At 43.5% G+C, this 25146-nt stretch overlaps 1 long non-coding RNA gene across 3 annotated transcripts; it reads left to right on the top strand.

The window, feature by feature from the left end:
* The first annotated feature begins 425 nt into the window (after window positions 1-425).
* Window positions 426-15942, top strand: LOC125388002 (uncharacterized). 3 transcript variants are annotated; one of them, XR_015004467.2, is made up of 8 exons: window positions 426-969; window positions 1811-1948; window positions 4326-4402; window positions 5331-5418; window positions 6243-9924; window positions 11217-11340; window positions 11628-11893; window positions 12201-15942. It is a non-coding gene; the product is annotated as an uncharacterized LOC125388002 (long non-coding RNA). The 3 variants fall into 3 exon arrangements; XR_015004466.2 differs by having other exon boundaries at window positions 5331-9924; XR_015004468.2 differs by lacking the exon at window positions 4326-4402 and having other exon boundaries at window positions 5331-9924.
* The last annotated feature ends 9204 nt before the right edge of the window (window positions 15943-25146 follow it).

Here is a 25146-nt window from a genome sequence, read left to right as displayed (position 1 = left end):
AAGGAAGAACATGAGGACTCTTAGATGGGGGGAGGAGAAGGTTTATTGTCGATAAAAGGCAGAGCAGAGCCGGGGCAGGGGCATCTGGGAGAGTTCAGAGGGCCACGTGAGAAGGGGAGGGAAGAAGGGAAAGCCAGACCAAGAGGTCAGGAGGATAAAAAGCAGGGGAAAGGCAGCCAGCATCTGGGCTTGAGAAGCTCAGGGTAGGGGGCAGGATATGTCAGCCAAACCCTGTAACAGGTCGGGGACTGGGAGATGCTAGGAGAACCTGGTGGCCATGTCCATTTGGGTATATTAAATAGGTGCCTCGGTTAGCCATTTGTCCTGGGTTTAAGACCTATGGTGGTGTGAATGAAAATGCTCCCCATTGGCTCATAGGGAGTGGCACTATTAGGAGGTGTGGCCTCGTTGGAAAAAGAGCGTTACTGGGGGTGGGCTTTGAGGGTGGGGTTGGTTTCCAATGCTCAAGCCAGGCCCAGTGTTGCTCTCTCTCCCTACTGCCTGCCAATTCAGAACTCTCAGCTCCTCTTCCAGCACTATGGCTGCCTGCGACCCATCATGCTTCCCACCATGGAATGGACCAATCCTCTGAGACTGTAATCCAGCCCCAATTCAATGTTTTCCTTTTTAGGAGTTGCCTGGCCATGGTGTCTCCACAGCAATAGAAACTCTTGATAATAAATGATAAGGGATGATGTAATATTTTCTAGGATTACTTTCTGTTGGCATTGGGGCATCACTGTCGGGAACCCAAAACAACTGGAATGCTGGCCAAGGCTGGAAAGAAAGAGGCAGGAGTGCAGGCTGATTTGCTTGCTGTCCAGGCTCTGAGGGACCATCTGGGGCTAGGAAGTGCTCTTTGTAGGAGCAGTCTGTGAGGCTGGACCACCTGGGGCTAGCTGCTCTGGAGCCATCTAGGATGCAAGAGGCTCAGGCTGGTTGGAAATTCCATCAGAAGCACTGGGGCTGGTGAGTGTGGAGAAGTTTGCAATCTTTAGTTGATTGGAAATCTGCTGGAAACAGATATGTGATAGAGACAGAAAGTAAAGTGAAGGAGTTTAGGGGAAAATTTTTATCTTGGGTATACATTTGAAACTTCCAGGTCCAAGGCACTGGTAGTTGAAGGAGGGGAGTTAGTCCCGAGACCAGGGCAGAGAGAGAGAAGGAGGGAGGGAGGGAGAGAGAGAGAGAGGGGAAAGGAGGGAGGAAGAACTGTTGCCCTCAAGAACAGGCAGCTGGGAAAACATAGGAGTACTTATCTGGAATCCATTTGACCTGAGAGAGGTGGATTCAGTTCGATTCCCTGAAGCTTACAAGAATTTTTTTTAAGTGTATAAAGAGATAAAACTTAGCATTATCACTGTTTGTAATCTGTGTTGAAATCCACATTGTAGAAAAGGCAGTAGACTCATGCCTTGGAGTCATAGTAAAAGCCTGGGAACCCAAAAATGATTTTGAATTAAAAGCATCCTGAATTCATCTTCTTTCAGAGTCTGGTAGCCAGGTAAACTGTCTTCCTCAGCCAGAGACCTAGTCGCTCTAGGAGAGCGAGGCCTGCATTTTACATCAGAAGAGAAGGCAACTGGTACGCTTGCTGCTGTTGAAGCTTCAGGTGTCAGTCAATGTCATCGGAGGTCTGAGAAGGATAGACTATAGCAGGAGGTATAATGCAAATGGCCTATGTTTCCATTAAGATGGCAGAGACTACCTACTACCTAGACGGTTTCCCTAGTCTGCCGTGGTCTCCATGGCTTCAGTGGAAGCCGTGGCCATAGATCTTTAACCGTCATACGGAACATTTCATCTTCAGCCGCCAGTGAGAACAGCATCGGCCTTCAGCTGCCAGACCCTGGTCTGAGAGATGCTTCTGTGGAGAAAAAAACCTGGGGGACCGACCTTACTGTGACCAGGCAGAGTGTCGACCCAACAGTATCCGCAGCTTGGCAAGGTATGGGGCAGTTTTGTCCAGTGGTTAGTGTTGCCGCAATTCAGGTGGCCTCATCAGGCCCCATCTGTCTTCTTTGGAGACCTTGAGGATCCCAGTAGGATCCGGCATATATATTATGGGAAGCTTTACTCTCACACATTTTAAATGTCATATTCAGAGTTTGGGAACTATCTATTAAGTATCCCCGAGTTTAGGCTTAGCCTTGAAAGTACATACAGGAAGCTAAATAAAGTTTGTCACTAAATGAGTTAATGTAACAGTTTACAAGTTAGTAACTTTTACAAGAGTCAAATTTTATAGCTTTATCCCTGTTCAGTTTGAGCCTTAAAAATTGAAGTTAAAGGTTTAATTAAATATCCTTTAGCACTAAAATAAAATGTTAAACCATAAATGTAGTAAACTTTAAACCATAAGTACAGCCCATAGGATGACTGGGAACTTTTCTGATCCTTTTATAGTGCACCATTGTAGATATCACGGGGTTTTTTTATGTCTTAGTTTATCCAAACAGCTTAACAAAGTGAGTAAGAACAAAGGAGCTAGACAGATGTTACTGTGACCCTTAGAGATTTATAAGTCTTACTTATCGAATATACCTTATTTAATCAAATGGATGTTGTTACTTATCTACGTTTTCTAGAAGTCTGGTATTGAACACATAAGTGATTCGGTGCAAATCTCTATGTCAGCTTTTGTTCATCTGAGTAGACCTTTATAACCCTTACAAAAATCCATGTTGTTTCCTTAGTCTAAAGGAGAAGCAGAGGGCTCAGTAGGGCTGAGTTACATGGGTGCTGCCTTAATTGGTTGATAATATGTGGTAATCATAATTGGGTAAATCACATGACATGCACCCTTTAACCTTAGTAAAGATGAGTGCCAGCAATGAGACTGCTTCCATCTCAATAAGGCCATCAGGCAAGACAGAAGAGAGCCACATGGTTGCTATTTAAAAACACCTATGTTCCTAAACAAGAGTGCGATCACCTATAACATGTTGTTGCAAATTAAGGTTACCCATGCACAGATTTTTTATTATAAGTTTTAAGCCATTTTTTTTCAAGACAGGTTTTCTTTGTGTGGCCTTGGCTGTCCTGGAACTAGTTCTGTGGACCAGGATGACTTCAAATTTGCAGAGATCCACCTGCCTCTGCCTCCTGAGTGCTGGGATTAAAGGCACATGCCACACTACTGCCTGTCTTAAGCCATATTTTTGTTGCAGATTTTTTTAACCACATCCAGTGAATTTACAGTTTCTGAGATAGAGTTTCCAACACAATCTGAAGAGATATTTTGAGAGCAGAGCACAAAAAGATCATAGAGGTTAAAGAGGGCTTTTTGTTGTTGTTTTTGTTTTGTTTTTTTAAGACAGGGTTTCTCTGTAGCTTTGGAGCCTGTATCAGAACTAGCTCTTGTAGACCAGGCTGGCCTCGAGCTCACAGAGATCTGCCTGCCTCTGCCTCCTGAGTGCTGAGATTAAAGGCATGCACCACCACTGCCTGGTAAAAGATTAAAGAGTTTTAAAAGCCTAAAAGCCAGGCAGTGGTGTCGCATACCTTTAATCCCAGCACTCAGGAGGCAGAGGCAGGAAGCTTTCTATGAGTTCAAGGCCATCAAGTCTGCAGAGTAAGTTCCAGGACAGTCAGGGATGTATCTGTCTGGGGGGGCGGGGGTATGTATAGAGCGGGAAGTAGAGGAAGAATAGAACAGAGCAAGTTGGATGTAAGAGATTCTGGGATCATTCACTTGTGTTGTGGCACTTGTTACTATTTGTGACAATTTGGAAATCAAGTGTGCCAATTTCTGGCCATTGATCTAGACTAAGGCCAAGCTGTTTATAGTAATAAAATCTGAGTTCGTGGAGGAAGAGAGAAAGGGGTAAAATATGAAACTCCACTGGAGAGAATTCCTATAAGCTCCAACAGAGAGCAGCCCGGATGAGCTCAGGCAAAGAGAAGCTGCAGGAGGAATTCCACCTGAGGGAAGGGAAGCCTAAGGCAGGCAGCTCCACTGGGGGAGAGGAAGAGAAACAGAGAACAGGGTTTCACAGGTCCTAAACCACTTAAGGAAGCTACTTAGCAGGCAGATACTAGGGTGGGGCAAAAAAAACTCCACAAAGTACAGGCCTAGGAGGGCACAAAGAGAGAAAGAGCGGAGGGAGCTAAGAGCAGAAGTGTTGGGGGTATTCAATCACACTGTGAACCCCGATTTAGCATTTGTGTTAAATAAAATTAACCTTGGGTCAGGAGGCTGACTTAGCAACAACTAGTTGACAGAAAGTAATTATAGGCCATCAGAGGGCATCCGGGAGAGCTAGAGAGACCCAGGAGGTAGTAGGGAGGGATTCTGAGTGGCACAAAATTTTTTATTTTGGCAGAGTGGATGGACATGCTTTATGGGAGACACCATCAAGAGGAGAAGGTCAGCTTGTTGCTACTCAGCCTCTCTGAGCTAGTAGGTTTTCACCCCAGCCTTTGAATCTCACATCTTATCTGTAAATAAAATGAGAGATTTCCTTAAAGCTACCTTTAGCAGCAGCAACAGAGCCAGTGCCTGCAGGATATTCCCACCAACTTGCGGCCTGAGCGGCCAGGCTGCTGCCAGGGAAGTAGGCGGGTAACTGTGGAGTCACAACTGTCGGCTGACATAGCAGTAGATGAGGGCGCAGTCACTGTGCTGGAGTAAAAACAACACAGAAGCTGCGGGACTGCTGGCAGGATGGCAGTTCCAGGACCCTCGGCCGCGGTTCTCAGCCTTCCTAACGCTGCCACCCTTCAATACAGCTCCTCATGCTGTGCTGAGCCCCAACCATAAGATTATCTCATTGCTACTTCATAACTGTAATTTTGCTACTGTCGTGAATTGTAATGTAAATATCTGATATGTGACCCCCCTCTCCAAGGGGACATGACCCAGAGGTTTAGGCGTGAACCACTGCCATAGTATCCCTAAACTTTTCTCTAAGCACCACTGGGAGACTTGTAAATGTGGTTGGAGGCCCCGCCCACATCCAAAAGAATCATACTTTGTCAATCCTGTGAGACCAAAATAGGAACACTGTACCTTGCAAGCTAATGGGAAACCAATACAGGAAACTATACCCTTCCAATTAAGGGTTCTATTTGCAGTTTAAGGTGGTTAAGAATAAGTTCCTCTTCGTCCTACATTAAGAATTGCAAGTTAAGATTTCTATTTATAATTAAGAAGTTCCTGTTTGTACTGTGTTAAATCCTAGCTAAAGAATAAGCCCCTGTTCTTCCTATGTTAAGTCCTTGCAAAATAAGTATTTGTAGTTTGGAATATGTTCTGGTTTCTTAGATGTGGTGTGAACCACTTGCAACCAAGTCACATGATCTATCTCCTTACCCTTGCTCCTTCCCAGCTCTCTCACCCCTGTGGACGCCTTATCTCTCCTCTACAAGGGCCTTCAAGAGGCCAGAAAGGGCTGCTCTCTCAAATCCCAGCTAAAGGTGAGACAGCCAGCTGGCCAGTCCTGGGTGCACCCCAAAGCACAACTTGCTTTATTTGGACAGTCGTGAACTTGATTCTCAGGCTTAACACCTGAGATGCCTGAGCAGTGGAAAGAGAATGAGTTGAAGGACTTACAATACACAGATGACTGTTACGTTGGTGAACAAGATAAGATCCAGACCCGGATGCTGACCTCTGGGAATAGATGGATGCTCTCACTTAGACAAGGGAATGTCCTATCCCTTCAAACTCCATCCAGGGGACTTTAGTCTCTTAAGATCACAGACACTTCCATCTCAAAACGAGTGTCTAGCCAAACTTTACTCACTCTAAAAATAGAAGGCAGCTAAGGAACAGCCCCCATAAAATCCATTGACTCAGTTTCCCTTTTTTGCAGACAATCATCATATAAAAATCATGGAGCCTGTAAAACTCTGTCTAGTGGCCTTCAAGAGATGCCTCCCATAGTCCTCTCTGTGAAAAGTCTTCTTTACCCCTCATAAACAAACAAATCAAAAAAAATCCCTTATTCTAGCCTAAAATAATCCCTTCCAGCTAAAAGACCATTTTTTAGGGGGAACAAGTGACCCACATCTAAAGCCACTGCCTCTGCTTGCTCAACAGATTTATTCCAAAAGACCCACGGAAATCCAGCTGCCTTTAATTTATTTATCTGAGGTCAATCAGTTCAGAGAGGGGGGAGAGAGACAGACAGACAGACACACACACACACACAGAGTGGGGGAGGGAGGGAGGAAGGGAGGGAGAGAGAGAGGATCTTAAATTCATTGTGTCCACCATTCCTAATGTTGTGGTATTCAAGGCTCCATCCATCTGAATGCTGGCTGAAAGGAAAGTACAAATGGGAACCAACTCAAGAAGCGTCCTACCTTCATCTGGCTCCAAAACCAATCTTAAGCAGCACCTTGAAGCCCTTGAACTTTTGTAGTGGATGCAAGGCTGGAGAAAGCTAGGCTATTGTAGATCAGAATCTACAAGGATTTTCCTGGCAATTTTTCTCTACAATCTTATCATAACACTGGAAGAATTATCTCCGACTATTCCAAAACAGATTCTTTGGGTTCCCAACAACAGGTGCAGCCCAAAGATGCCCAGCTGTTGAAGTAAAGCTCTCCTGGACGCTGCACAGAATTCAAAGGCCCCCGAAAAAAAGAGGATTTCATTTGGGATACAACCTTTTGTCACCTCTGGGCATGTATAAATTGTTGTGGGGCTAGCAATGTGGCTTAGTGGATAAGACACTTGCTGGGAGCCAGAATTCAGAGTTCCCGCATAAATGCTAGGTGAGCCTAGCAGCCTGCCCGCAACTTCAGTGCTTAGAAGGCAGAGACAGGGGTCCCTGGAACAAGCTGGCTAGCCAGGGTATCTCTGCGCTCAACTAAAAGACTTCAGTGAATACAGTGGGGAGCAATCAAGAAGGACTGCTGAGTCAGCCGCGAGCCTACATATATACACACACGTGTGAACCCATGCACATGTGAACGTACCTGTATGCACACATACCAAAAAGTTGTTGTGAGTAGGCATGAGAATCTTCGAAACAAATTATTTAAGATGCATAAGTCTCCTCCTGCACTCTCCTTCAGGCAGAGAGGGCCATACCTACGCAGTCTCCCAGCAACAAAGGCAGAAATGACCTAGCCTCCAGCCAACCGCTCCCTTTCAAACATTCCCTTGTTTGCCTCACTGACCTGAAGAAGAAAACCCATAAATCTTTCTGAAAAGGATCTGGCCTGCTGCACCTCCCCTCAGCCCGGACAAAATAGGTCTGTCTAATTGATGATATTCATAAATCAGAAAAGTATAGAATCACAAAGCCTTTAATCCCAAGAGGAAATGCTTGCACTGTTTCTGACTCTGGGAGTGTGGTACAAATCTCCCTTCCAGGCTTTAGAAATCTGGAATGAGGAAGTAAAGGCAACTGTCCAGAAGGCCAGGCCTGGCTCTCCTATCTCCAGTTAATCTATATTTGGGGAAAATGATCTCCAAGATCAGATTGCTGGTCTTTTCTGTCTCCTTCACTGTGACAAAGGAAATGTGCTATAGAGAAGACTTATCTCTAAGGTACTTTGGGGTATCTTGTTCACTCTGTCATTGGTTCAGCATGTATCTAAACATTACACTGTCAGGCTCTGATTACAGCAAAGAACGTGGTAAGGAATGGTAAGGAATACCAGATAGTTCGCTGAGCACACTGAAAAGGTCCGTACTCAGACCAGGGAGGTCAAGAGCGAAGAGGAGTCAATTAAGGAAGTCGTGCAGAAATGGGAAAGGGCGTGTGAACGTGGGCCAGAGAGGAGAGCGTGGTTAGATGGGAAGTGAGCTGGCTCCAAGATGCTAGGACCAACACTGAACGAGAGGCTGGAGGGAGAGACAGGTCACGTGCACTATGATAGAGGGCTTAATCCAAGTAACAATTCAAGCTCTCAGAAAGCTTCAGTGCACACCATCCATTCACCGTAGGGTCCTTGAAGGCACACCACAAATAACTGCAAAGAGGGACCCACGCCATCGAGACAGCAAAGCATGATGGTACACACCTGTAATCCCAGTGCTCAGGAGACTAACAAGACTAAGGCAGGACAATCAAGAGTTTGAGGCTAGCCTGGGCTACATGGCCAGACTCTGCTGCAATCTACACAAATGCATATCCCAGAATAAAAATAATGGAAGTGTGGCTCTTATAGCATGCTGACAAAAACCCAAATGTGGTTACCATGGGAAAAGCCAACTGGAAGAAAGGAGACTTTTGCCTAATAAATTCAGAAATAAGGTCTGGACTGAAATTTTTATTTTGCCAGGTAAAAGCTATACAGACAAAAACAGGGAAAATGTGACCAGACTATACCTAATTAATAATTTGTGTTGTGAAAACCTGCCTTTGTGTGTATAAACATGTTTCTCTGTGTGTGTACACATGCTTCTCTCTGTGTGTACACATGCCTCTGTGTGGGTCTGTGCACACAGGCCTATGTGTGTGTTTGTATATGTGTCTGTGTCTGTATATGCATGTCTCTGTGTGTGTATGTATACAAATGTCTATGTGTGTGTTTGTATATGTGTCTGTGTCTGTATATGCATGCCTCTGTGTGTGTGTATGTATACAAATGTCTATGTGTGTGTTTGTATATGTGTCTGTGTCTGTGTATGTATATCTCTGTGTGTGCATGTATGTGTACAAATGTCTATGCATGTAGCATGCTCATTGTTTCATCTACACTAGCTGGCTAGGGTCCCCTGGGGTCTGCCTGTCTTACACACACACACACACACACACACACACACACACACACCAGCCCTGGGGTTATAGGCAGCCCACTGCCACATCTAACTTCTAAGTAGATGCTTCAAATGCAAACGCAGGTGGTCAAGCTAGCATAGTAAACATCTTCCTACTGAGCATCCTTCCAGCCCTGAGGTTAGTAATCTAAATGGCAGCAATTATGAAAAGTACACCGTGAGTGAATTTCATGTGTACCTCTAACAAAGAACGTCTTAAAGGTGCGTTTCTTACCTAAATGTCAACTCTGCCTATTTATATATTGAAATGTATATAACAAAAATAGAAGAGATCATGAATTTGAGAGAGGGATGGGGGGACATAGGAGGAATTGGGGGAAGGACATGTAAAGGATGTAATTATACTTGTTATGAGACACACAAACTAAAAATTAAAAATAGCTGGGTATAGAGACACATTCATTGAATCCCAGCAGGAGGCAGAGGTAGGCCAGTTTCTGTGAGTTCAATGTCAGCCTGGTCTATATAGAAAGTTCTAGGCCAGTCAGAATTACATGGTGAAACTCTGTCTCAAAAATAGATAGATAGATAGATAGATAGATAGATAGATAGATAGATAGATAGATAGATAAAAACAAATATTTTAATTAATATTTTGGACTTGACTAAGATGAGCTTCATCCTATACATTTAAGTGTAAGTCTCACAAAGTGGAATTAAACAAAAGTCATTACTCCTACAAGCAATCTTTTGAGAATAAAAAGAATTTAAATTCCTTTTCTGGGAGATATTCCCTCTTAACTACCTGTCAATAGATGGTAATGCTGAAACTGGAGCTGACCTAGTCAGGGAACCTCTTTTTACAATGGCACTGCTCGGGGCAGCTGTGGAAGAAGGAGCAGCATAAGGCTTTCTCGCCACTTGATTAATCTCTAAGATTTGAGAGCAACTGAAACTTGCCTCTTGTTCAGAACTAGGAACACCAAAACTGTCTGAATTCCACTTCATTGATGGTATTCCGCTTACCAACTGATCTATTCCAGGTGGCTGGTAAGAGGTTCCGGGTTTAGTGAGGTTCCAGTGCTCTGGTGAGGACCTATGAACTCCGGAGCGCTGCTGGCATGGAAGCCAAGCATTCTCTCCAGGAAACAGTCTGTTATGATGCAAGCACACCTGTGGAATTCATTAGAATCTTCTGCTAGAGATGCATGACCAATCGGGGCAGAACAGAAACCAGTCTGGCGGTAGGGAATTTTCCTGAATAGTTTTCTCTCTCTCTCTCTCTCTCTCTCTCTCTCTCTCTCCTGACTGATTTTAAGGTTTTATTTTTATTCGGGTGGAGTTGTGGCCGGGAGAGCAGAGACTGGGAATGACACATCAAGATTAACATACAAAAGAAAGTAGTTGGCAGAGAGACTGGAAGCCCTTCCTCGCCAGGGCTTCATGTAATGAGCAGAGCATGCGTGAGCGAGGCCTGAGCAGTTCACACTCTGGAAAAGGTGCAAGGTGCAAGCTACGGCTTTTAGAGCACACGCTTTCCCTGCCCACTCACCCACTTGCTCCCAGGTGTGCTTCCGCTTTCTTAAATAACTGTCTCTTTCCATGACCTTCGGGGGTATCTTCATTTGTTTGTTTTTGTTTTAAAGCACCTTCTTCCATCAGGCAAGCCTTTGCTAACCTCCAGTGCTGAACCTGCCCGCTTTCTTGGACCCTAACTTAGAAGGCCTGCCTTCCTCTCTTCCTTTTATCCATCTTTCTCCTCCTGGCAACTGGCAGAACTTACAGTTTGCTTGCCCTGTTGTTTTTCTCTCAAATTCTAATGAGATATTCCTCAAGCTTCCTTTTGAGTCAGCGCTTATATTCTTTTATTAATGAGACTAAGAACCCATGAAAGGGAACCCTGAATTCCCTAGTAACAAAGTTACTGAATTCCTGTTTGTTTTCTGTGGGAAACTCTCAGAGTTGGCCACCGACACATTTTGAACTGTGTGCCGAAATTTGTGCACTTCATGACAAGTGACTCAAAACAGTCCCAGACTACTTCCAGAAACCTCCTGGAACAATGCTTTCACTCTTCCCTCTCCAGCATCTTGGCCAATGCCTGGCACTCAATAAGCTACCACAAACAGTAGTTGGATACCCAAATAAATGCTTTACAGGGAATTCTTTTAATGGTTAAAATGACCAATGACAAATGTCTGCATGTTCAAATTCCTCCTTCTGGATAATGCTCAACAAAGTTCTGGGATTCTAGCTATTCCTCAATTCCTGAGCATATTCAATTTCTGAGAAATTCAATTCAATTCAATTCAATTTCTGAGAAAAATACCCTTATCCACAGTCATCTAAATCATGAAGAAGACATTGTTTGTTTGTTTGTTTGTTGGCTTTTGCCTTCCCAACATCTATTTCCCAAGCTTTGGTTTTTCTTCCTGGAAATCATTCTCGGTCCAAGGCAACTATCACAACACACTTCTTCCTTCCTTTCTTTCTTTCTTTCTTTCTTTCTTTTTGACAGAATTTTCTCTGTGAACAGGCCTGGCTGTCTTGGAACTCACTGTATAGACCAGACTGGCCTCAAACTCAGAGATCGACCTGGCTCTGCCTCCTGAATCCTGGAATTAAAGGCGTACAGCCAGAAACAAGACATTTTCTTGACGGTAATGACTTCCTTTGAGTGAGGGGGCATGGATTGACTAAGTGTGGGAGTGAAAAGCTTCCTCTCATCTTTCATAACATTTTTGTCAAAATGAAAAAAAGCTAAGAATTCTAAGGGTCATGACAGGAAGTTTGGAGAATGGTTGTATTAGGTACTATCTGCGTATTGTTTAAGGCTGGGTATTAAACCAAGAAATGAGGTTTATTTAGTTCAGAGTTCTGGAGACTGCAAGTCTAAGATTGGGTAGCCCTAGCCATTCAACCTCTGATGAAGCCACCTCTTGCCCAGAGTACAACATGGCATAAAAGAAGGAAGGGAAATGACCATATGCAGAAGAGATGATGAAACAGGGAACCAGAGAAACCCAAGAGCCAAGAATTAACAGCAAGATCTCCCAGTCTAAACCATCACGGAGAGGGGCTCCTTACAGCTCATGAAGTTCCACCTTGAAACATCCCATCCTAAAAGGAGGATCCTGGAGACTTGAGAAACAATTCACAAGTCCCAGAAGTTCCTGAAACCCGAATCACCAAGGCTCTCCTTCGCAAGGCGATGTAAGTAATACAGACTGCTGGGGGCAAAGGAGACTCCCCAACTCGCCAAGTGTCTTAGTGGGGGTTTCTATTGCTGTGAAGAGATACCATGACCATGGCAACTCTAATAAAGGAAAGCATTTAATGGGGTGGGTAACAGTTTCAGGGGTTTAGTCCAGTATCAGCACAGTAGGACATGGCAGGACGCAGGCAGACATGGTGCTGGAACTGAGAGTCCTACATATTGACAGGCGGGCAATGGGAAGTGAACTGAGACACTGGGCGAGGCTTAAACATATATGAGACCTCAACTCCATCCTCACCTTAGGGAACCGACGACCTGGGATGGATGTGTAAAGATGGCGGATGTGTAAAGTCGGCGCAGTGAAGAAACTATGAGCACCTGTTCAAACAAGTGCCCCAGATAGGCTGTTTTGATTGATACAGTTTCGGTGGTTTGCATGAACAGTTTTACAATCAAACTTATTTCCTTATGTTTCCATAAATGATTACAATAATTACCAGTTTGTTCCTTTACCTCATTTATCTTCCTTTCTCCAACTTTCCCACTAGTAGCCATTACCTGCTTGACTCATAACTCTAATATTAGAAGCATAATCCATGCTGTGAGCGGCCAAGGAAGTTTTCTGACTGGACACACCTACAGGTAGGACAGTGTGCCCAGTTAGCAGCATTGCGGTGACAGCGTCGTGCAAAGTCAAAGAGAGTTTTGCCTCTAGGTTAATGTTTACTTCTGGTAAAATCTAAGTTCTCACAATCAACTCACCAGCCACGGCTGAATCAATCCATTCTTCATTCTATACTACTCTATCTCCCATGGGGGATATGCTAGGTTTTTTTTCCTATCATCCTGTAAGCAACATAACTTAAAAACTTACTCTCAATAGTTGACACTGTTTATCCCTTTTTCTCATGTTCCCTTCCTTTCAATTTCCTAGAGTCTTTGCACAGCTGTTAGAAATGAGGGCATTGTGGGTTTCTATGATTCTGCTTCATTCCCTGTTCCAAGACTGTTCCTGCTAACTCCTGATATCACCTATTTATTAACTTTTCTCCTAGACTCTTGTGGTTAAAATCATTTTCTCCAGAACGGTTATGCAAATTTGAAATGTCATGGCCTACTGCAACTCTTTCAGCCTAGTCACAGGGTGCATTGGAAAGGTAACACCCTGTCCTTGAGAAGCCTGAATTCATGGTCACACCTGAAACACCAAAGGCTTTAGAGGTTGGAATAGATCCAGTGTATATTTTTAACAACATCCCTTCTGGCTCACCCAGAGAGTCAACAGTTTTCCTTTTGTGATAACTATTTTATCTATAGCTCTGAAAAAGTGAAACTCAAGGCAACCAGCAATATGGTTTGTATTAAAAAAAAAAAAAGGCAAGGAGGGCAGGTAGCACATAGCTCCTGGGGTCATGCCCAGAATTATGCAGCGAACTAGCCATCGGCCTTTCCAAAATGAGTCAAATTCTCTAGGGCCTTGGCACAATTTGTTCATGACACTCTCAGGCCTTGTCCCCCAAAGAAGTCACATGGCTCCTGGCACCCCACAGTGACACACTTCCTCCAACAAAACCATACCTATTGCAAGAAAGCCACACCTCCTAATAGTGCCACTCCTTATGAGTCTATGGGTATCAATCACACTCAAACCACCACACCAAGTCACCTTGACATCCTGAAAGGCGCTCCAGGGACACAGCTCTCATGAGTCATCACCCGTGCTGGGATGGATTTTTCAGTGATACAGCTGCCTGTGAGTCATGCATGCTCTTGTAAGTAACAGCTCACCCATACTCCCGTAAGAAACCCAGTAAACCCATGGCTGCACAAAGTTGAGCTTTAGTAGGATCATGCCTTTGGTCCATAGCTGGTGCCCTGTCTGGAATGAATAGGCCTTTGATCACATCTACACAAGAAGAGTCACACAACATCAGGCTTACCCTTTTTATAACAACCTATCCTCACAAGAATCCATTCATGCTGCAATATTAACCTGCAAACAAATGTTTCCTGTCCTGCCCATACCCAAATAACCACTCAGAGGCTTATATTACTTATAAAAGCTTGGCCGATAGCTCAGGAGTATTACTAACTAGTTCTTATATTTAAAATAACCCATTTCTATTCATCTAGATTCTGCCACAAGGCTCGTAGCTTGTTACCTTATTTTCTGTACATCCTGCTTGCTTGGCGACTGGCTGGCATCTCTCCTGATTCCCCTGACTCTGACCTTCTCTCACTGCACCAGGTTGTCTCACCCAATCTCTTCTTGCCCTGCTATTGGCCAACCAGTTTTTTTTTTATTAACAATGACATAATCCACAGCATTAATCCCTTGCTGATGTGTGTTCCTCAAGTTTTCTACACTGTGGCAAAGTGCCTAGAAAAGTAATTTAAGCCAAAATAACAATGGTGATGGTAATAAATAATGTTTCTTTCAACTCATGGTCTCACCGGTTTCAATCCATGGGCAGATGGTTCCATCGTTTTGAGCTTGAGACAAGAAAGAATTATCATTGAGGCAGAAGTGTGTGGTAGAGGAGACTATTCCCCTAAGGCAGCTAGGAAGCAGAGGAGAAGTCACATCATCATGTCTGTAGTCCTAGCACTGGAGGAGTGTGCACAAGCAGCTCTCAGAACTCACTGGCTAGCTAGTCTAGATCATCAATGAGAACCGGGTTCAGTGAAAGATCGTGTCTTAAAAGATAAGGTGGCAAGATGGGCATTAGTAGCTCATGCCTTTAATCGCAGCACTGGGGAGGCAAGGCAGGCAGGCAGATCTCTGAGTTCGAGGCCAACCAGCTCTACAGAGCAAGTTCTAGGACAACCAGAGTTACACAGAGAAACCCTGTTTGAAAAAAAAAAAAGTAAGACACCCATTGTTGACCTTTGGGCTCCACATACAGACATGACACACATCCACACACACGTGCACTCTGTATAAACTGATGACATGACTTCTCCATGATACAGTTAAGGGGAAGATTTGTATTGTAGATATGGGAGAGAGAACAGCCAGAGACATCTGGAAGAATCCAGGGCAGAGAAAAAGAGTAGACTGAACATGGCCAGCAGACTAGACATGGCCAAGAGAGAAGCAGAAGCATTGGGGAGACAGTTAGAGAGAGGGGGAAGGAGAGAAACTGAGAGAGGAAGACAAAGGCAGCGTAGCTGAAATAGCAGGGTTGTAAGGAGAAAGAGTAGCTTGGGGGAGGAAGCCCGTGAGCTGGACAAGTTTAGGGTAGGAGGCTAGAAGAAGAGCTGAGAAGAGCCAGTACTTGTGATGCTGAGGCAGCTGGGGGCCAGCATGTGCTTAGGTATGCTAATAGGCACCACAGACAGCCATTAGTCCCTTCTGCCTTTGGACCTTCACACACACGCCACACAGCACACACGTACAGAAGGTGCCCTCACACCCGTGCGCACTCTCACAACACTTGTGTTGATACGTGTTTCTCTGAGTTAGCCACAATGACACTACGCTATAGATGTCCTAACATCTAAGAGAGCTGGCATTCGTCTGGCGGGAACTGGTGCTGAGGCAGAATACAGATTAGTGCAGAAGACTCCAGAGATTAACACAGGAGAAGCAGCAAAGGCAGAAAGACCGACAACCCTTATTCTAGCTGAGCGTTATTCTGCCATGGGGGAAAGTGAGAAGCCCACAGTACAGGAACTTGGGAGACGTTGGTACCAGTTCATGTCCCTTGAGCCTGAGGACCTCACTCCACTCTTTGTCCCTTCTTGCTTCTTTGGGCCAGGCCGCTATGAGATCAGGCACACCTCTACAATCCTGTGACTCTCTCTCAATAAACTATTTTCTTCTTGTAACTATCCATATGTCTTTATATAACCCATTTGAAAAGAGGCACAAGAATCTAGAAATTTTCATGTCAGCCTCTAGACTCAGTTCTATGCCTGTAACAGTGGCAACAATGGTCATTTCTGATACTGATCCGTTTTGATTAGTCAGCACCCAGGCCATGTCAGTTATTCATGATCACACTGCCACCTTGGGTTATAAATTGTCTCGAATCTGTTTAGGAGGTAGGCAAAGTATACATCATAAATATCAGTCTGTCTGAACATGCATGATCTTAATAAAGTGATATATTACCTCATTGGATACGAATGCTAACTCTGGAGTTATATGTGTGCGGCACAGTGTGGTGATCTTTTATGTTCTAACAAATAAAGCTTGCATGAAGATCAGAGTGCAGAGCTAGCCACACTAGTTAGCCATAGAAGCCAAGCAGTGGTGGCGCACACCTTTGATCCCAGCACTCGGGAGACAGAGGCGGACAGATCTCTGGTAGTTCAAGGCCACCCTGGGCTACATGAAATTGATCCAGTCTAAAAGAGAAACAGAGCTCACACAGAGGTGAACCCAGCACTAGGGAGGTGGAGAGACAGGAAGAGACACAGCTGGGCAGAGAGAGGAATATAAGGCAGGAGAAGACAGGAGTTCGGGGCAGTCAGTCTGGGCAGCAGTGTGTGCAGTCAGTCTGAGGAGGCGGTCTGAGGACAGCATCGCCCCTTTGGTCTGAGCACTGGTAGAGGTAAGAACTCTCGTGGCTGCCGCTCTGCTTCTCTGATCCTTCAGCTTTCATCCCCGATAGCTGATTCCAAGTTTTTATTATTAAGACCAATTAGAATTTATGCTACAGCGCTGTTAATAATTAGGGACTTGAGAATTGTCCTCTGCAGGGTGTGGTGTCACATGCCTTTAATCCCAGCACTCAGGAGGTAAAGGGTATTTAAGGCCAGCCTGGTCTACAAAGTGAGTTTCAGGCCAGCCAAGGCTACCAGTGAGACTCTTGTCTCTCCAAAAAGAAAAAAAAATGTACATCCTTCAAAAATTTAAAATAAAGCTGCTTTCTGAGAAAGATAAACGTAAATCAGTGAAAGGGTCAGAATGATCCAGGCTTTAAAACAAGGCTACGTTGCCGGCAGTGGTGGTGCACGCCTTTAATCCCAGCATTTGGGAGGCAGAGGCCAGCTTCGTCTACAGAGTGCGTTCCAGGACAGCCAGAACTATTATGTTACACAGTTACACTATTATGAAACCCTGTCTCGAAAATTCAAACAAACAAAACAAAACAAAAATTTAAAAAAACAAGGCTATGTGTCCAGTTAAATACATTCGTTTACATGCAAAGGAACAGAAATAAAATCAGAGTAAAAGTTAGCTGTAGTAACTCAAGGCAGGCCTAGGGGAAAGAACCAAGTCTCAGGGGCCAGAGCAGCCTGGGAGAGTGGTAATGTCGTCATTCGCTGGAGATTCTTATCTGACTGCAGACTGAACTCACCTAACTTGTTCTCTCTCCGTGCTTACCAAGCCTCTCCTAATTAAAATTTACCTTTTAATGTGGCATGCCCAGGGAGACAGGAGTGGGTCCACGCAGGGTCTAAGCATCAGGTCCCTTTGGCATATATATCTTTCCTTCTCGCTTCGTACATCCCTGCCCCCCCTACACACACACACACACACACACACACACACACACACACACACACACACACAGCTAATACCCACTGCCCACAACCACCACCCGCTGTGAGAGCCAGAGCTGAGCAGAGGCGGGAGGCGACAGAAAAATCACTCTCCGTGTCCCTGAGGCAGTTGTTTTGAGTACTTGCCACTGTCCACAGAAGGAGCAAGGATGAGGGGGCTGACTACCTAGCGTTTGGTCTATGCATCACCAGATGAATAAGGCTGCGTCAGTGGTGACTTGCTTTCGTGAGGCGGTAAATCCCTGTCGACGCCTTTCCCCACCGTTCCCTTTCCTCTCTTCCTGGTTCCTTCTTTGCTCTCTAGTCTCTGCTCTCCGTTCCGCCAGACACAGCATTTCCACCACAGTAAGAGCCGTTTTGCCATGTTCTTAGGATACTTGCCTGCCCTACATGGTTCCTGTCTTCTAAGTCTTAGAATAAATCGCGAGCATATCTGTCCTGGCGAACCTGAGCCTCCACCAAATTCCCTTGCCATTCATTACTTCACTCGCTTCCTTATTTCCCAACCTTATCTGACTTAGCAAGAATTATCACATTGGTTTTTTTTAATATATATATATATATATATATATATGACTAGGACCTCATAACGTGAACCTCACTGTCTTATTAATTCTGCAAGGGGAGAATTACACATGTGATTACAACATGCCTATGTCGCTGAGACAAGCTCTGGACTGGAACAGTACACACCTACACTGAGCTGGTAATGATGGAATTATGAATGAGCGTCCTACAATCACCTAAAATATTGCAACTATATCCTGGCCTGGTTCCCATCCCAGAGCTGGAACCTAATTTTTATGATCCAGTTTCTAACATGGAATGGTCTGGGATACAGGATGGAGATTTTCCAAGTGATCCTAAGTGGGCATTCAAGGATGAATGTGCCTGCCAAACCCACCCAGAAAGGTGGCTCAAAAATCCATCTCAGCCACGAGAACCGTTTATTGAATACCTTTACCTGAATTACCTCCCAAGTCCCTGAGAGTTCTAGGAGTCACCAGCTTCATTTTATAGCTGAAGAGACACAGGTCCACCTCACTGACTGAACTTTTTCTCAACTCTGACGTGCAAAGCTAGGTTCTGAACCCTGCCTAACTTCTTCATAAGGGCATGCTAGGCTCCCGCTCTCCATGGCACTCAGCAAAACCCATTCTAAGTGGAGATTTCCAACCAGATTTCCATCCTGAGAGGGCTATACTAAGGTACTTTTCCTCCTGTCTTGGGATCAATGCTTCACTCAGGAGAGAGCATGTGGCTCAGCCCATTGTTAAGGGGAGTGTGCTAGTAGGTGTTTATGGATAAGCAATGTCAAGAAGATAAGGGAAAGGTCTTCCCATTCAGTCACTAGGGTAACTGGAGTCTCACCCTCTCTAACTTCTCCTCTTTGCTTACACCCACCTCCTGGTCTTCACCCTCCTTTTCTGTCCTCCCCCAAGTTTCCAGTTCCTTTCTGAAAAAGCGATGGCAGAACCCTATTCTGCATCACTGGGGTGCCTATAGTCCCAGGATGAAGTGTGCCCAGAAACCAACATTTCTGTTGTTTATACTACTGGCTTATACCATGGTTCAATGTTCATCAAGATTCTGGGTTTTCCTCTATTTTGCCAAAGTCTCCTCCTCAAGGTGAAGGAGGAATTAAGGAGGAAAAGTTGATGAAATTCTTGCATTGCCTCATAACAACCGTCAACCGCCTCATAACTCAGGGTGAGTGAGGGTGACCTAGCCTTTGTGCACTGAACAATGAAAACCATTGTCTGGTTTGCCTTCTCCAGCTGAGAGGAAACAATCCCCAAATATGAGCCATACTGGGCAGCATGTGTGCACAGCCTGTCCTGCCAAGACCATAGCAGGAACAATAAGTCAAGGACCTCAGAAGCTTCCTGAACTAGGAGGGAATCTGGTTCCTTCTCAGACAAGGTCCACACCTGCTATGGGCAACCACTCTGTTAGCCAATTTCTAAGTGAGAGGGGAAATAGGATCCTTTTATAAAAGATTTATCTATTTTTATTTTATGTCTATGAATGTTTTGCCTCAATATATGTATATGCACTACATGTGAGCCTCGTGCCCTAAACCATCTCTCTGAACCCAGAAAACATGTTCTTATATTTCATTCCCCACACCTGCCCAATACCCCCCTTTATCACTCACTTTGCTCCTCCCCACCCATTTCCTGGGTGATTTCTGTCTGTTCCTTACCCTAATGCCATCGCTTGACACAGAGCACAGACCCCATCTATTTTGTCTAAGAGGGGACATAACTCATCTGTCAGTAATAGAGATAAAGGAAGGTTGGAGAGGTGGCTCACCACTGGCTGCTCTTCCAGAGGGTCTGAGCATGGTTCCCAGCATCCACATGACAACTACACAGGAAAATCCTATCTCAAAAAAAGTGTATATGTGTGTGTGTGTGTGTGTGTGTGTGTGTGTGTATTATAGACAACATTGTGAACCTAGATCTAACTTCAAATCTCAGGGATCTACAGGAGATGGGGCAGTGGGCTTTTTGTTGTGATATGATTTGTTTGTTTGTTTTATTTTTGTTTAGACAGGGTCTCACTATGTGGCTTTGGCCCAGAGCAGTGGTTCTTAATGCTGACTTCATGTTAGAAGCACCTAGAATATTTTAAAACTATGGCTGCATGAACTTCGTCCAAGTGGTTCTGACTTAAATGTATTACAGCGAAATGCTAGGGTTTATATTTCCTTTTATATTTGCTGTATTTAAGTCACTTCCAGCCAGCAGTAATAGAGTGATTCAGTTACTACCCTTCCCTTGTAAGACTGACTCAATGAGATTGGAGAGTCTAATGTTCTTTGGGATTAAGAGTTTCTGAGCTAGAGAAGAAATTACTATCATATGAAGATAGAAACTTCTAAAATATGGGAACATTAGCATGAATTGTCCAAGAAGTCAATGTCACTCTTTTAGATCTTGAGTCCAAAATGATCAAAAAAGAAGAAACAACGTGACAAAAAGGCCTCAGCCATGTGCAGCTGATTTGCTGCCCAAGGACAAGGTCATTAAGACGTTCATTATCATAATATTGTAGAGACCCTGTCATGGGAGACAATACTGTAGCAACTGTCTTCAACGCATATGTGCTTCTATGTCAAGCTGTACTACTGCATGAGTTTCATGGTGTGTACACTATGAATATGTTTTATTACCATTGGTTAATAAAGAAGCTACTTTGGCCTATGGCAGGGCAGAATATAGCCACGCAGGAAATCCAAACAGAGATATAAAGAGAGAGAGTAGGCAGAATCAGAGAAACGCCATGTAGCTGCCAAAGTAGAAACCTTACCGGTAGGTCACAACCCTGTGGTGATACACAGATTAATAGAAATGGGTTAATTTAAGATATAAGTGCTAACTAAGAATATGTCTAAGCTATTGGCCAAATAGTGTTGTAATTAATATAGTTTCTGTGTGATTATTCAGGTCTGGGTGGCTGGGAAATGAACAAGTAGTCTCCTATTTCATAACAGTGCCCAATGTGACAGCCAGGAATGAAAGGGTAGTCTCAGTTTAAAAATGGTACCCAAACTTTCAACAAGGTGCAGCCACATAAGACCTCAGAAAGCTTAAAAAGGGGGCTTCTAGACCTCTCTACCAAAAAACAGGAGTCAATTGGTGTGGGCCCATATTTCATATAAAATAATTTACAGGCAGGCTCACTGGCCATTAGGCAGATGCAACCCTGCCAAACAAGTAAGACAGCCGCCTAACAAGGGCCAGGATGTATTGCTTCTTTCTCCTTTGTTAAAAATGTAGATCTCCTGGGGAGAGGTGTTTGCTAAAGCTGGTAACTAAGTTGCAGGTATTTCCCTAGGCCGGTCCCGATGAAAGAGAATATTACTGAGCTTCCATCTTGGTTTACCTGGGGGATAAACGGTGTTTTGTATCATAAACGCGGGTAGATCTTCAGGATGGGAGAAGCCTGAGATGCCCTTCCGTGATGACTGTGTGAACTATATCTGGTTATTCGAGCCTCCGTACCGGTCCAGATAGGGAAAGATAGTTTCTATGTTGGGGCCTACGGTCCCTGACAAATTGGAGCTTCTTGGTAGCCACATTTAAAATAGGCTCCGTTTGCTGGCGGCAAGCCGAAGTGCCACTCCTTTAAGAAAAGACTTCCTGGTTCATACTGGCAGCATGAAGAACTCTGGCTCTTTCAGGAGGTCTGGCTACACAGCACTTAGGGTTTGTGAGCAGAGTGCTACAAGTTGCCTAATGGTGACACAGACCCACTGCGTCCCTTTAGCTGGAGCGGTGAGCATGGCTCACAGAGGCAGCAAACATACCCCACCCCCCACCCCGCCATGTTGGACTAGGTAGAGCCAAGTGGCAAAGTCGCAATGATAATCCTAGTCACACCCACTTAGCATTTCAAAAAAACGAAAACAAAAAGCAAAACTCTCCTGGTCAGAAAAGTATTACAGATACACAATAAGACAGATTCAGATAAAAAAAAAAAAAAAAAAAAAAAAAAAAAAAAAAAAACAAAAAAAAAACTCTGATTTGGTCACAGTGTTGGATAAATGTACACAAGTTTAAGAGAAAGAAGAAAGAGTACAGACAGTCCTAGATTAAAAAAGCAAAGATAATAAAATAAATATTAAAAAGTAATAAAGTAGAAAAAACACACAAAGATGAAAAATACATGAAGAGTCTGGATTATGTATATTATTGTGTTTTCTTTGAATTTTTTCACTGTGAATAAGCTAAGTACAAAGAGACATTTCATTGTATGGGCTACTGAGCTACACCAACATAACGACATTTTGACTTCAAAATTTGAGTCTAAGGAGATGTTATTTTGGAAAAGAGATTCTGCTTTTGTTTCCACAGAAAATGAGAACCTGTGGATTCCTTCCAGACTAACGTGGTTTGATGGACCAACAGCCCCTGAAAGGTCTCTGCGAACCCTAAAAATACTTTGTCCAACAAACAGCAAGAAGCAGTCTGGAGAAAACTACACCCAAAATCTCAAAATGATTGTTTATAAATATTTGTTTTCATTTAAAGGTGTATGATATAGAAATGAATACTTCATTGGTATAGACTTTGGTTTATTGATATAAATTTAAGGTCAATTTTGTTATATGTATATTTCTACTTTTGTTTGAGGTATTGTGTTTGTCCAACTCATTTAAAAATGTAGTGTATAGTTAAGAAATACAGATTAATAGTCATCTGTAATAATCAAACTTTAATAATGTTAGTTAGGTTTTCTAGATATACAAAGATATATTCTAGTTAGACAGATGGTCTTCAACACTTCAAAGACCTACAGAATATGCCATTAAAAATGTTTTAAAAACTTAAACTTTTCTCGACAGTGAGACATGTCTGCTTCTGGCAACACCAATTACTTCAGAGAGGTTGACGGGCATAGAAGAAACTTTGTTTTGAAATTTGTCTTCAATGTAACAAGGTTAGCCATTTGGCCAAGAAACTGCTCTTGCTTGGACTGCTTGACAGCTTGTTGTTTGAAATGGACATATAGGACCCACAGGAAAAAATGACTGTTAAACTTGCCAAAAGAAGGTGAGACAGTCTTTCAGGGTTCCTGCTTTATGAAAGAGTCTGCCAGACATTCTGTAGGACACAGAAGAAAGTGGCTGACAAACTGCCAATACTGGCAAAACAATCTTTCAAATTTCCTGCACCATGGAAAGGTCTGCCAAATACTATGGGCCTGTAGGATTCCCCAACATTATAGAAGAACTTTGGGGGATGGTCTAGGCAGTGAGATGTCTCTGTCAATTCTAGAGTTTTGGAAGTTGCTTACAATACATTTCCTGTTTACTTAGGTAATAGTATATCCTTCTGGGGTCTTTGATGGAGTTTAAGACAGATAGTTATAGTTTTCCTTAGTTATGATAAAAGATAAATTAGATAAAATACTTTAGACTTGCAAAGATAAAATAGATGATAGAATATTTTCTTTAATTTTGTCAGATATAAACAGACTAAATACTATAACTGTAATTCTTGCTTGATACCTGTTTTTTTGGTTTTTTTTTGTTTTTTTTTTTTAAAGATTTATTTATTATGTACACAGTGTTCAGCTTCCATGTATGACTGCAGGCCAGAAGAGGGCACCAGATCTCATTACAGATGGCTGTGAGCCACCATGTGGTTGCTGGGAATTGAACTCAGGACCTCTGGAAGAGCAGTCAGTGCTCTTAACCTCTGAGCCATCTCTCCAGCCCCCTTGATACCTGTTTTGTTAGGTGTAATTTTACTATGTTAAAGTTAAAACCTTCCTTTTTATTTAGACAGAATATGGGGTTTTCCTCTGTATGCTGTATTAACCATTAACATTGGTTAATAAAAAAGCTGTTTTGACTTATAGTAGAGCAGAATATAGCCAGGCAGGAAATCCAAACAGAGATAGAGAGAGAGTAGGCAGAGTCAAAGAGACACTATGTAATTGCCGAAGGAGAAAGACTCTAGAACATTACCAATAGGCCACAGCCTCGTGTGATATACAGATAAATAGAAATGGGTTAATTTAAGATTTAAGAACTAGGGAGAGATATACCTAAGCTATTGGCCAAACAGTGTTGTAATCAATATAGTTTCTGTGCAATTATTCGGGTCTAGGAGGCCAGGAATGGAAGCAGTCTCAGTCTAAACTGTGTATTCGGGTCTAGGAGGCCAGGAATGGAAGCAGTCTCAGTCTAAACTGTGTTGTTCATAACAAAGTGGTCAGGAATCGACCTCCGAAAGCCAGATGAACTACACATCCCACCACAATTTAGACCTGCTGATGTTGCCCCACAACCTCCACCGGACTCACATAAAGCTTCATAAGGAAAGAAGGAAAAACATATGAGAAAACTAAAATGGGAATAATACTTAAAAAAAAAAGTGAGGATCACCAAGGGAACCAAAGAGGTGAGAACACTTCTGTCAAAAAAAAAATGCATTGGGTACATCTACAACTACAAAGTCACTCTGTAGGACAACTGGGAAGCTTTAAATATTAACTGCAGATGGTGTGATAGCTGGCCTCCACTTTCGAATGAATTAAGAAATACCTAGGGCAATAAGGAGACACACCCAAAGGTGTGAGTGTTTTCCCAGAGAGAGTTCACTTGGGAGGAGAATTCATTCCTGAATGTGAGCAGCACCCATTCCCATGGGGAAAGGCAGCTGAAGTCAGGCATTCCCTTCTCTGCTTCCTGACCTGGCCAAATGTAAGTTCAGGCGGCTCCTGCCACGTGCTGTCTCCACAGTGATGACCTATATCCCTGAAGCAAGGAGTAAAAGCAAGGACCTCTATCCCAGGAGTCAAAAGTCTGCCTTTCTTCCTTAAATGTCCATCTTATCAGACTTTGGGTCATAGCAGGCAGAAAAGTCACAACACTCAGTTACTAGTCTAAGGTTTTGAATAGAGTAGTGCATTGTGTTCCGTCAACAAATACCTGCATTCTGAAGTGGTTGGCACTGAATACTGAGAAGCACTGTCCACAGTGTGTCTATCACTTACTTTCAGTTGGCTCAACAGCAAGAAAACAAGGCGTTGAGAAACAAGGAACGCATTAACAATTGTTAAAGCTAGGAAGAGGGATATAATAAATAGTTCATTGTGACAATCTTTCCACTCCTCAGTGTCTTTGAAATATTTTATAATTTAAAGTAAGCTGAGGAGCAGGGCATAGTGTCATGTGTCTATGATCCAAAGAGTCAGGAGTGGATTACAGTCTGGGCCA

The sequence above is a fragment of the Myodes glareolus genome, chromosome 11, assembly GCF_982192425.1.
Source record: "Myodes glareolus chromosome 11, mMyoGla1.1, whole genome shotgun sequence".
Taxonomy (NCBI): Eukaryota; Metazoa; Chordata; class Mammalia; order Rodentia; family Cricetidae; genus Myodes; species Myodes glareolus.
Note: the sequence above shows the minus strand (reverse complement) of the source record. Positions and strands in the feature narration are given on the sequence as shown.